Source organism: Mytilus californianus, unplaced genomic scaffold, assembly GCF_021869535.1.
Source record: "Mytilus californianus isolate M0D057914Y unplaced genomic scaffold, xbMytCali1.0.p SCAF_4, whole genome shotgun sequence".
Taxonomy (NCBI): domain Eukaryota; kingdom Metazoa; phylum Mollusca; class Bivalvia; order Mytilida; family Mytilidae; genus Mytilus; species Mytilus californianus.
In genome coordinates this window covers 52,975,550-52,984,948 of record NW_026262690.1, presented here as the reverse complement: position 1 = coordinate 52,984,948, position 9,399 = coordinate 52,975,550, and positions in this window count along the sequence as shown.

Below are 9,399 nucleotides of genomic sequence, written 5' to 3'. Positions count from 1 at the left end.
ATATTTAAAATGTGCGCACGATCAACGCTTTTAAAACAACACTATAAAATTACAATCAAAGTACTGAAGTACTGAACATCGGATGACCGCAGGTTCTTGTGTATGGTCAAAAGCACATGTCACAGAAACAGATCACATCTCTATACCTGAAACTGAGGTTAATTTACAGAGATTTTTTTTTCTGATACAAGTTCCTGCTTGGATGATGAATAAATGACAGGAAATTCAACCTCACCGTAATAGCTATTATATTGTAGTGATACAAATCAGTATACCTTAGACTATTATACTAATATAATAATAGTTCCAGAGAATACACTGGTTTGTTATATATTATATTAATATTACGGTTGCATGTATATATAATTTTCATCTATTTGTATATCATTCTATTCTACTATTATTATAGTGCAGTGCAAGTGCATGGTGGACACTCTTCTGTAAAAAAAATCAAAGCCTTAAAGGCTGTAAAAGCAATTGCTGCCATGTTAATGCTTTGTGGACTTTTATTTTTCATCCATATATATAAGAATTAAACCTGACAGGACAGGAGTGTTGACTAGTGAGAAGCAAGACGGTTTTAACTTTATATCAATAAAAGACTTTAGCAGGAAATCATTTTAAATATGTTTTATATTTCACAAGGAGACAACAAGTTTACAAGGCTAAAGTTGGGGTTAATTATACATGTGCTGAAACATATAACTAAAAAAAAAATCAATATGGATTGACCCCTGGTAGTGTTTGTAACTGGGCAATAATTTCCTTTATTGATTTAATTTTAACAATTTTCATAATTAATTTAATTTAACCATTCAGTTAAAACATTTCAACTTTCCAGACGCAAATGTTGAAAAACGGGCAAGAAATAAAATATCTTACAAGACATATAAACATGTAAAAAATAAATATACATTTCAGCTTACTAAAAATATTTTCATAATGTTACTTTGACATCATTTCTTAAAACTAAGTCCCAAACATAATTGCTCAGTTGATATGTGTCATCCTCATGCGATACGAGATAACTATAATTCTGATGCAATCCCGAAAAGGGGGGTCATCACAAACAAACATGACATTAAATTGTCATTATACGAACTAGAACAAACAGCTCTATGTTGCTTTGATTTTTATCAATTTTCAGGAAACATGTGAAATAAATTTCAGGTCCATTTCATTATAGTGCCTAACAAGATTGTGTGAGGTAGACGAAATTGACCTTAAAACGATCGTATTGTCTTTTGATGTCCAAAAATAGGCAGATCGGACATATAAGGACTTTATCTAATGACTACATAAATTTGGGATTTATTATTATTATAATATTCTAATGAAACTGAAAATTGTATTTTTTTGTTAGGATAAACAACAATTTTACCTGGCGTAGCCGTGCATAAAATGTTTTTCTGCGAAAAATGGCGTATTTAATGGAATAGAACGTTAATACAGTAAACTTTCTCTTTTTTCTCCGCAATAGGCTATCAAAAATAATTTATCTAATGTGTATGTGGAAAATTATGTGAAAAGATAAAAAGTGGCAATTGTTACCTTTCATACCTTAAGTTTCATTCATATACCGCTATTATTGTTGTTGTTACCAATTATGTAAATCAATTGTATCTGATTTTATGCCCTTTATGGGCCCTGTAATTTGGAAAATACAAAAAAAAAAATCTATTCATTGATAAAACGTAATATGGACTGGTCCAGTGTCCAGTTTGCAGGTCATTTAATTTACTGTACACATTCATGCACGCTCTGATTTAATCGATATACTCGTACGAAAAAGCATGAACAGTTTGAAGGTAATCTAATAATAACTTAATCCAATCAAATTGCATAAGATTCAATAACAATGTCCAGTCCACATCATAATGAGTAATAGGGGTAAACTTGTTAGGGAGAAAATGACAGATATTTCAAGTTAATATTTATGCAATAACGAATTAAAATTTGTCAACCAAAAGTTTTGCTACAATTTCAAAAACATGTCGTTCTGTATGGGTATAGTTTTCGGATCTTTCATTAGCGTATTTAAGGCTATAAAAAGTTTGGGCTTCAAAAGTTCACACAATTATTGACTTTATACAGAAAATTCGTCCTTGTAAAACATTTAATAGTTCACAAATGATACGCGATTTTAAAGTAAAATTATTTCTTAAAACACTGCAAAAAATTTCATTCATATTGATAAAGTGGTATCGTCATAAAGTGCGTTGAAATGAACAGTGGTATAGCAAACATCGAATTTCCTCACAAAATGTTATCACACACTATAGTAAGGGGTGTCAGTTAAGTTTGTTTATTTTTAGATTACAGGTAGTAATCATTTGACATTACGTATACAACCTGTGTGACCTGTGTAGTGATTTTGATTTTACGATAAATTCATGAATGAATGAACGATAATTTTATGAATGAACATGAGCACCTGACCTCTTTCTTAAACACCAATTAAACATATAAAACCGTATTTAAAAGGAGATAATTCAGTAAAATTTTCAGTACTAAATCAACAACTGAAATGATTCCATTTTTTGATGAAACATCGTACGAACGGAAAACGGAATCGCAGGTATAAAAATGCACTTTTTTCCCTTGTAATGACCGCGGATCTATAATTTTTATAGATCGGTTGAAATCCCAAAACTAATTTGCATAATGGAAATTTAGGCGATAGCAATACATCGGAATGACCTGAAGGTCATCCTTTGTAAAAAGCAGCATTTAATTCTTTTAGTTAATGTTTACGTATACAACCATCAAATTACGATTTATAGCTAATTTTTCGTTTGTTTTTCTATGCATTGTTGTGACGCTGTCATGAGAAGCACGCGCTGTCATGAATGTTGAATTTTATGGAGAAATATAATTTGATATTGAAATGCCTCGTGAATGCTTCTAGCCAATCAATAGTATCGATTTTTTAACATACATGTAAGATAATAATTAGAAAAATAAAGAAACAGACAGAATTTTTGTTATTATGATATGTTTGAGAAATTGCATACATGTACCTTCAAATGTGTCTATACATGTGGGAGAAGTAATATGTTTGTCCTCCCATTTTATTTTCAGAAAAATATTTTGGAAAGTCCGTGAAAAGCTAAATGCTGTTAAATCTATAATCTAACTTTTTTTTTCAATTTTCATGGCCCTTCGTAATATTTTTAAAAATGCAAAATTATTTTATTCACTCAATAGCACATATCTATCGTCATTCGCTTCGGGAGGGGGTGAAACACACTTGATTTTCTAGAACGGAACGACAAACAACAGTCTATACATATTAAGTAGAAGTTAAAACAAATGTAAAACGTATAATTTGTACCATTTTTTTGTACAATATATCAGTAACCAGTAGCCTGGTGTTTTATTCTCAAATTTGTTTACTTCAATCTTCATTGAGAATTGTGTTCTATTGAATAAAAGCTACACATGAGGACAAAATTGGGTTAAATTCTATTTACATTTGTTTTACTTATATCAGATTCTGTGTCCCCAAAATATGTTATCATTTCTTATAAAAACTTTGGATCGGTGTTATGTGCGAGACCGTATTGTGTAGTCATGCACATATGACACAAGTGAAACCAAAATAAGAGGTTCGCAAAATACTTAAAACTCGTGCAAAGAATCTGCACAAATTATAATTTGCATAAAATTTAACACAACATACAAACGTTTCTGTTACAAAATTTTGTGAAAATTATTTTGAAATTAAGGAATATTTTAATTAAGTGTATCTCTCTCATGTAAAGCTTTGGTTCCTTGGCCGGCTTTGGTTCCTTGGCCGGCTTTGGTTTTACTTTTTGTCATTTATAAGCTCTTCTTTTTTTCAATAAGTTTTTGATTTTCAAATAGTTTAGACTCGAGCATCACTGAAGAGATATTTATTGTCGAACTGCGCATCTGGTGCAGAAAATTGGCACCGTTACTGTTATATAGATGATTGAGATAGTTATGAGGGGGTGGACAGGGGGTACCCTTCTCCCACCTCCCGCCCCTATCTCTCACCTCCCACTTTTAGAATATTTTTTTCTCCCCCACCTATTTTTTGTCTCCCACCTCCCGCCCCCCTCCCACCTCCCTCAAAAGCTGTCCACCCCCTCAGTTTTATATATATAAAAGGGAAGGAAATACAAACATGAAAACTCCACTGTACTAAATATTCAGTTTTCATAAAAATATGATAGAAACGTGAAATGAATTATTGACTTTAATTTTCTTCAGCAGATGTGTATTTCTAACAGACTAAGAAGTCAAGATGTAAGTAGAGCAAACACAGATTCAGAAAAAAAAATTGCTTGAATAAACTTCAGTAATTTGCCAAGTTCAAAATTCTAAAAGTAAGTAATAGTTTTAAGTATTTGAATCAACATTTATGTGTTCATCCCCCTGTTTGGTTTGGTTCGTGTTGCTCAGTCTTTTAATTCTGTGTAGTGTGGGCAATTGTTTTTCTCTCTTCAATTTTCATTTTTGTTATGATGTTGTGTGTTATTTTTTCGACGTACGATTTTCGATCGCTTCCTTAGTATCTGTTCCCTCTTTGTTTTTGCCTATAGAACCTTCAATTATATTTCCAGTTGATACGATATTTCAGGGCTTGTAGTGTCTCTTTTCGTAGTCACATGCCTGCACTGTTTTCCTCTATCGCACAATTCCGTATTCTTTTCATGGATTGTACTTACCATAAGTAACGCGGCGGGTCCCACTAGCAGAACAGGATTTACCTACCCATCCGGTTCACCAGAGATCCCCCACGTTTTTGGTGGGGGTCGTGATGCTCAGTTTAATTTTTATTTTTGTTAACTTGTTAATCTTTTCGTGGTCTTTCTTTTTTGCCATGACGTTGTCAATTTGTCTTAATTTATGAGTGTTGATTGCCCTTTGCTATCTTCTACCTCTTTTTGCGATACATTTATAACCTAATAGAGATTTCCAATAAAATGACATTACTCGACATAACCAACCTATCTGACCGTATCTCGGCCTATTGCATTGAAGGATGACGGAGGGGAGCATAAACTGCATGAATTTTTGGCTCGTTGAATACACATACTTTGTTGGAATCGATGCTATTTAGAAATTAGCACCAACTACTTTTTCAATTCTTTACATATTTTGTTATTAAATTTGGGATTATTTCATTGACAACAACCTTTAAAGGGAATAATTAATTCATAATTCATTACAGTTACCGGTAATCAAATGCACCGATCATTACTTCGTCATTTCACTTGACCCATATACTTATCCCTCAAACGATGAATTCTAAAAGATACTAAATCAAAATGAATTTTGAAAAAATAAAAATAATGGAATCTGAAGCGAGATCATATTCTCATTTTTGATTTAAAAGATATAAGATTAAAACAAGAGTTTCAAACATGCCGGAAGTTAAAAGGTGTACACGACTTTCTTCTTTTTTTTCATAGCATACTTCTATAATTTATTTCAAGATACTTTTGTCAAAGGTAAAAATTCAGATCACTGATGCATCTTTCTGATAGTACTTTGTCACCTTTCCGTAGAATTTTATCAAATGGAATTTATGAGGAAGCATCTTCAAGAAAAAATATGATTACACTTTACTGAATCAGTTAATTTTTTGTTATATCTTGTCTTTAATTATAATGATGCATGGATTCTAGGAAGAGCCCGTAAAAACGTATGCGTAATTTAACGTCAGTGCTCTTAAATTGTTATTCTAAAATGTTTGGCGTTTAACTTATACAAATACGTATGAAAAACGGATATGTACGGAATATTTGATTGAAGTTTTGTTAAGTAGGATGATCATTTTAGTTTTAGGACCAACTTATGAATGATAGCAAGGGGATATTATATTTACTGGTCTGTGCATCCGTCCGTTCTTCTGTTTTGTTCAAAATATAAAACGTTTAAAATTATATACCAAATTAGAGTTTGACCCGGATTAAGTGGTGCACTGAACATGGAAATATGATCATGTGAAGGGGCACGGTGTCTTAAGGCCACACATTCTTGTTGCAAATGTTTTGATTAATACACGTACATGTACATGTATCTTCCATATTCATAACTGTCTCTTTGGTCGCGCGCTCGCCTCGACAGTAACCACTCAAAGGTGATCGGGGGAATAAAAATATAGTCACTATTGGTCTTGTTCCGATCGGCAGTTAAACCATTGCCAAAGTGGGGAGTCCGTTTGGTTGTGCGGGATGTACAAGTACACAGTCCCGTTCGGTCAGAGTGGGGACGTTAAATCGGATGCCTCTTGTAGAGAGAATGTCACGCTCTCTACACGTTAATTATGCATGAAATATTTGCCACTGGACGTTAAGCAACCAACTATCAATCAATCGACAGTAGCGTAACTTAAATTTTATTTCTGGTGAGGCAAATGATTTGAATCTTGGCAGTCAAAGCCCCACCTTGATTAAAAGACGTCAATGCCAATAGGGAGTGTACGGAAGCCGATAAGGGCCATTCAAAAAAAATTTTATGTCGTAATTACGACATAACATGACGTAATAACGACATCACTATGTCGTAATTTCGACATAACATGTCGTTATTACGACATCGCTATGTCGTAATTTCGACATAACATGTCGTTATAACGACATCGCTATGTCGTAATTTCGACATAACATGTCGTTATAACGACATCGCTATGTCGTAATTTCGACATAACAAGTCGTAATTACGACAACACTATGTCGTAATTACGACATAGCTATGTCGTAATAACGACATCGCTATATATATAAAAGAATATGTATTATGATTGCCAAGAGACTAAATGACACAGAAATTAACAACTATAAGTCATCATAATGCCCTCAATAATGAGAAAAGCCCCCGCATAGTCATCTATAAAAGAGGGACGAAAGATACAAGAGGGAGAGTCCCCGAAATGACAGCTGTTTAACAATTTAATTCAAACGAGTGAAAATAACGGTTTTAATAATGTACAAATAAAGACCGAAACACGAATATGTAACACAGCAACAAATGACAACCACTAAATTACAGACTCCTGACCGCTATGTGATAATAACGACAACCTTATAGTTTAACTTTTCACTTTTTGAAGCGATAGGAATTTCAAAATGGTCGCCAGTAAAGGCAAAGTTTGTATCGTAAATAAATTCATCTTTTTTTTTTGAGAATATTGAACACTTTATGCAATCAAGCTTAATTAAAGTTATTCACTAGCACCTCAGACTTGCACATACTAGAACTTTATTTATAATCAAGTCAAATGAGACCCAGTTGAATAGGGGAGCAATTCAAGCTCCCTGGAGCCTCTAATTATGTTTGGCATTGCAGGTTCTGAATAAGATGAATTTTAAGCTTTTCCCAATAAAGACTATGTTAAACTTTGGACTCATAGTGCTCAGACCCACGGATCTCTGCACCTTCATTTGTAATCACTTGAATCTTAATGTACTACTGAGGCTTGATGCAAATTATAACTGCATTGCTATTGTTTGTTCTTAATGAGATTCTTCAAGCGTCCTCCCCATTGAAGCCCTATTTAAACTTTGTACCCCAAGTTCTTTTAACCACTGTTCCCCAGGACAACTATTTCTACAAACTTAGAGGGAGTGTTGGGATCCCGCTAACATGTTTAACCCCGCCACATTCTTAATTTATGTGTCTGTCCCAAGTCTTTAATTTACATATTTGTTTTTCGTTTATTTTTGTACATGAAATAGGCCGCTAGTTTTTCTCGTTTGAATTGTATTACATTTGTCATTTCGGGGCCTTTTATAGCTGACTATGCGGTATGGGCTGTGATCATTGTTGAAGGCCGTACGGTTACCTATAATTGTTAATTTCTGTGTCATTTTGTTTCTTGTGGAGAGTTGCGTTTATGAACAAACCAGCGTATCCCAAAGCCTTGATAACCTCTGTAGGCCCCAAATAAGACGAAAAAACATCAAAATTGGAGAGAAAACTGAAAATAAATGGTTTCTAACCTCAGGGATATTAACCCTTGGCATGCTGAATTGTTATCAGAAATTGTCTAAATTTCGTGTATTTGTAAAAATATGCAAATGATATGCAAATGCTGATGCTGATGCTGATGCATACTGATTGCATTAAATCTAAGATAGCCAAGGGTTAATATCCCTGAGGTTAGAAACCATTTTTTTCAGTTTTCTCTCCAATTTTGATGTTTTTTTCGTCTTATTTGGGGCCTACAGAGGTTATCAAGGCCTTGGGATACGCTGGTTTGTTCAAAAACGCAACTCTCAACAAGAAACCAAATGACACAGAAATTTACAATTAAAGTCACCGTACGGCCTTCAACAATGATCACAGCCCATACCGCATATTCAGCTATAAAAGTCTCCGAAATGACAAATGTAATACAATTCAAACGAGAAAAACTAGCGGTCTAATTTATGTACAAAAATAAACGAAAAACAAATATGTAAATTAAAGACTTGGGACATACACATACATAAAGAATGTGGCGGGGTTAAACATGTTAGCGGGATCCTAACCCTCCCCTTAAGTTTGTAGGAATAGTTGCCCTGGGGAAAAGTGGTTAAAAGAACTTGGGGTACAAAGTTTTAATAGGGCTTCAATGGGGAGGACGCTTGAAGAATCTCATTAAGAACCAACAATAGCAATGCAGTAATAATTTGCATCAAGCCTCAGGAGTTACTGTACATTAAGATTCAAGTGTGTACAAATGAAGGTACAGAGATCCGTGGGTCTGAGCACTATGAGTCCAAAGTTTAACATAGTCTTTATTGGGAAAAGCTTAAAATTCATCTTATTCAGAACCTGCAATGGAAATGCAGGACTTCATAATTTACACAAATCTGTACATGCCAAACATAATAAGAGGCTCCAAGGAGCTTGAATTGCTCCCCTATTCAACTGGGTCTCATTTGACTTGATTATAAATAAAGTTCTAGTATGTGCAAGTCTGAGGTGCAAGTGAATAACTTTAATTAAGCTTGATTGCATATAGTGTTCATTATTCTAAAAAAAAAGAAAAGATAAATTTGTTTCCGCTACAAACTTTGCCTTTACTGACAACCATTTTGAAATGCCTATCGCATCAAAAAGTGAAAAGTTTAACTATAAGGTTGCCGTTATTATCACATAGCGGTCAGGAGTCTGTAATTCAGTGGTTGTCATTTGTTGCTGTGTTACATATTCGTTTTCCGGTCTTTGTTTGTACATTATTAAAACCGTTATTTTCACTCGTTTGAATTAAATTGTTAAACAGCTGTCATGTCGGGGACTCTCCCTCTGGTATCTTTAGTCCCTCTTTTATAGCTGACTATGCGGGGGCTTTTCTCATTATTGAGGGCATTATGATGACTTATAGTTGTTAATTTCTGTGTCATTAAGTCTCTTGGCAATCATAATACATATTCTTATATA